This window comes from Zeus faber (assembly GCF_960531495.2).
Source record: "Zeus faber genome assembly, chromosome: 4".
Taxonomy (NCBI): Eukaryota; Metazoa; Chordata; class Actinopteri; order Zeiformes; family Zeidae; genus Zeus; species Zeus faber.
Window position 1 is genome coordinate 14427542 of NC_137191.1, and position 4564 is coordinate 14432105.

Sequence of the window (4564 nt, forward strand, 5' to 3'; positions counted from 1 at the left end):
TCTCGACTCACCGCACCACAGAGACCTGCTGTTTTCTGACTTCTCTGAGATGATGAATTTTCTCCCCTTTCCCCGAAAATGCTCTGTGTGCGCCGCTGCACTTGTCATTTAATGTCAGGGAATTGATACTTATTCACTCACTAAAAGGTCTACGTACTTCAGGAATTTGCCCATTTGGTGTATTTACCAAATTAGGTAGAACACGGAAATTGTCAGTGAAAGATGCACAATAATGTCAATAAAAATTAATAACAAACAAGAAGGAAAAAAAGACACATCAGGGTTTCCTAATTGTCACAATTTATAGATGATGGAGTTGACTGGATAGAATACATATGTGTACAATATTGAACAAAAAGTTCTTAATAATATTTGCAATTCTATATTCATGAAGGAAAACGAAAATAGTGCTCAGATGTTTTCTATTAAAATAACAATCTAATTAAAATAAATTGTATTTACATGTAGGAGAACTAACAGCATCAATGCAATGTCTAAAAAAAGAGTTTGAACACATTGTGTCCAATGTTGAGATCCCATTAGATCTCATGGTTTGGGTGTCATGGCCTCTGTTTGGGACTCAGGGCTCTCGGCTCTCTTCGTTCCAGATTGGAGTCTCAGTCCAGCCTGAGTCAGGAATGAAACGAGCAAATGACTCTTTCGCTGGAGTTACTCACGACTCCTGAGTCGTGAGTAGACCTTTAATATATTATTTAAAATAGTATTCAATAGATTTATAATCTTGTCTCATTTTCTTCCTCTAACAGAGTGAAGAACATGAGCGGATGAGTTAGAATTCTCATTTAGTTTTGCCCACTGAAAAGAGCTCTCTGAATAGTTTTTGTTTATTGCATTCAGTGACGTGGAGAAGGGCCTCACATCGGTCCTGCCTGGGGCCTCCGAATCACTAAGACCGCCCCTGGGGCTGGGGATCAACATTTCAAAAACAATAAACCACTAGAGAGAGAATGCCTCTCCAGTCTGAATTTGACAGCCTTTCCACTACACAAACCGAAAAGCCGCTGCTGAGGCCAAAGCGGGTTTTCCATGAACATGGGGAAAAGGCTAGAAGGCTTCTAGATCACAAAGTGGGACCGTCGGCAACCAGGAGTGCCATATCAGAAATAAGGACGCATCCAGAGGTGACAAAATTTGATCCAAAGGTCATTAATTGCCAGTGTGAACAATATTACTCCTCGCTGTACTCACCTGAGGCCTTAGCTGACACCTGTCTTATCATTAAGACAAAGATAAGATAAACATTCCTCCTGCCTCTATTGACAGCTTAATATCTAGTGACGAGATTGCTCAAGCAATCAAATTGAAACGGCGTGGGAAGGCCCCCGGGGCATAAGGTATCCCCCGTTCTTAAAGTGATGTACGATGAAATCCTCTCTAACGAGGTGCTACCCCAGACGTTCACGCCGACCGCAACTTCTGTCCTGTTAGAGAAAGGATAAAGATCCTCTGGATTGTGGCTCTTACCTTCCAATTAGCCTGCTCTGCATTCAAAATTCCGACCAGGGCCCTCTCTGGGCGCACAGAGATGGTCACTGATAACATTACTGACCCTGACCAAACAGGCTTTATAGCCAGAAGGCAAACCTACTTTAACATGCAACGCCTATTTAATACCCTATACTCAGAAGACCCAACCTGCCAGCCTGAAGTCCTTATTTCCCGTAAATGCTGAAAAGGTGTTTGAAAGGATTAAGTGGGGCTATCTATTTGCTGCGCTCAATAAATTTGGGTTTGGCCCAATTTTCTGCTCCTGGATCAAAATCTTACGTTGGGCACCCAAAGCCTCTTTCCGCACTCATGATATAACCTCTAGCTACTGCCCTCTCAGAATAATTACAAGACAAGGGCGCTGTCTATCCCTGTTTTTTGTTTTTGTTTTTTGTTTTTGGAGCCATCGAGGCTCTAGCTCGACACTGATTATTTAATGCTCAGAGTGTTGAGGGAAACCATCCACAAGGTATCACTCTACGCAGACGATTCAATCCTCTATATTTCGAACCCAGACCCTTTCATGCCTCACTTACCAGAGGTTCTCAGAGAATATGGTGAGTTCTCTGGTTAGAAATTAAATCTGATGAAGTGCTTACATTTCCCTATTAATAGGCAGGCTGAAAGAGCAAAATATGACTCTCAGAATATGAGTTTCAGTTTAAAGTGGAATTAAAGTGCCTAGTGGGGATACTTGCAACCAGTACATTTACTCCTTAAACACAACCTTACCCCATTACTAGACTGCAAAAAAATAGATTTAGCACGGTGGTCCAATCTGCCTATTTCCATAGCAGGACGCATTAGGTCTGTAAAAATTATTATATTACCTTATTCTTATACTTGTTCCATATTATCCCCCTTTTATACCAATATTATAATTTAAATATTTTCACCCTGTAGATTCAAAGCAATGTGAAATTATAATTGTACTTCAGTGCAGACATGCTTTTTAAAAATATTACCATTGGACACAAGTGAAAAAAAACATGCACTTCCTTTGTACATTTGTGTGTTTGACTGATCTTGTTAAGCCATTGACTCAGAACGGATAAACCCACAAGGACGACACGAAAACAATGAGATAAGAAGTCAAAGTCCACAAGGTTTATGCCAGAAAACAGGCAGGGGGATTTCGGTTGGGAATCAGAGTCCAGGGAATCAGGCAGGGAATTAGAGTAGAGGGAATCAGGCAGGGAATCAGAGTCCAGGGAATCAGGAAGATAATCAGAGTCCAGGGAATCAGGCAGAGAATCAGAGTCCAGGGAATCAGGCAGGGAATCAGAGTCCAGGGAATCAGGCAGGGAATCAGAGTCCAGGGAATCAGGCAGAGAATCAGAGTCCAGGGAATCGGGCAGAGAATCAGGCGGAAGGTAAAAGAAACCGGTAGTAGTCCAGGAAAGCTCAGCATAATGCAAGAGAGAATCTGGCAGGGGACAGAAGAAATGGACTGGTAGTTATACTGAGGGACTAATGAGGGAATGAGCTGCAGGCTGGGGAAACCAATAGAAGGGAAGGGGGTGACAGCAAAACAAAAGGGAGTGGGAGGATCTGAAATGACATGGAGATTAATGACATGGCATGAGGAAATGACCAGATGAAAATAAAACATTAAAACAAATGAGTAAACTGAGTGAAACAAGTAAAAGTACTGGGAGATCAGGAATGATTTGTGATAGACCTTTTGTTTTAAATTAGTATCCATAAAAGGGTATAATATATAAATATAATAAGGTATAATACTGATAACATGAAACCAGTTTTCCAGTATTTCAGTTTTTCCAGTTGTCCAACCCGATCCTTTACAGAGGGCACCGGCTCGATACACTGGATATAGATTTACGGTAACATGTACATCTAATTTATAGGGCAAATAAATACTCAATGTCAGGTGAGTGAGTATATATCAATCTTGTCTGATTATCCCGGGCAGGGGTGTTTTGTTGATTTATGAGGGACTGGCAAAGGAAAGGACAAGGGTGTTAGAATTACCTCTAATGCTGTAGAAATGTGGGCTGACAAATGGCATTCGTTGTCAATAGTTGCGTGCTGTGAATTCTGAGAGGTTGATGTGAAAGGATTATCCGGTCCACTCCGTTTAAAGAAATCTGTGGCTTGAAGGAATGCCCCCAAATTTGCATGTTTATCCTCCTGTCTATCCCGACTTATTTTACAGTTGCTCAGGAATGCATCCGTTGCGTCCTCCCCAAATCTGACACTTAGTCCACCTGCAGGTACGCCGGAGTTCCCCTGCTTCCTGAACCCACTACAGGTTTATATCATTTGTTGGAAATGCTAAACCTTTGCATGAATTCCAGTGAGAATAATGAGCATTTGTTTTACACGTTTCCATCATATTCCATATATGGTTCATTTTTAATTAAGTTATTATAAAGATCTGAGACACCAACAAAGACTTGAGGAACATCGAGTGGCCACGTGGACACTTTGTGTGATATTATGCCTTATTACACAGAGGAAATCCATCAATAGAAAGTCTCTATCATCACGAGGATTTGTACGATTTGTTTGACCATTAATCCTTACTTGATTTTGCAAACGCATCTCTTGGCATCGTGCTCTCTATCTCACTCCAATGAGATTCCTGCCTCTTCCTCTTTCACTTTTCTTTTCAGGCCTTGGCATCAAACATTAGACACAATACCCACAATGCACTGCCCCACAAAGGCTCACCGCCCACGGCAACAAGCAAAGCCAGCTGAACTCTTTAGAGCCTCATCTATATATGTGGTCGTGTGTGTCTGTGTGTGTGTGTGTGTGTGTGTGTGTGTGTGTGTGTGTGTGTGTGTGTGTGTGTTTGTGTGTGTGTGTGCATGTGTTAAAGAAAGTCTTCTGTCCATGTTTTGCTGGATAAGTTTAAAGTGCAACACAGACCGACACACACACACACACACACACACACACACACACACACACACACACACACACACACACACACACACACATAGAATATAGACATAGTCATGCATGAAACATAGTTTGCATTAAATACTTGATGAGGTGTACGGGGCTGTCAGGGATTATTCTGCAGCTC